Here is a 471-nt window from a genome sequence, read left to right on the forward strand (position 1 = left end):
TATCTCTCTATCCTCACTGTATCTCTCTCACTCTCTCTCTCTATCTCACTGTATCTTCTCTCTCTCACTGTATCTCTCTCTCTCACTGTATCTCTCTCACTCTCACTGTATCTCTCTCACTCTCTCTCTTTCACTATATCTCTGTCTCATTGTATATCTCTCTCTCACTGTAACTTTCTCTCTCTCACTGTATATCTCTATCTCACTGTATCTTTCTCTCTCTCACTGTATCTCTCTCTCTCTCGCTCACTGTATATCTCTCTATCTCACCGATATCTCTCTCTCTCTCTCACTGTATAACTCTCTATCTCTCTCAATGTATCTCTCTCTCTCTGTATCTCTCTCTCTCTCTCTCTGTATCTCTCTCTCTCTCACTGTATCTCTCTCTCTCTCTCACTGTATCTCTCTCACTCTCTCTCTTTCACTATATCTCTGTCTCATTGTGTATATCTCTCTCTCTCACTGTATCTT

Source organism: Salminus brasiliensis, chromosome 12, assembly GCF_030463535.1.
Source record: "Salminus brasiliensis chromosome 12, fSalBra1.hap2, whole genome shotgun sequence".
Lineage (NCBI taxonomy): Eukaryota > Metazoa > Chordata > Actinopteri > Characiformes > Bryconidae > Salminus > Salminus brasiliensis.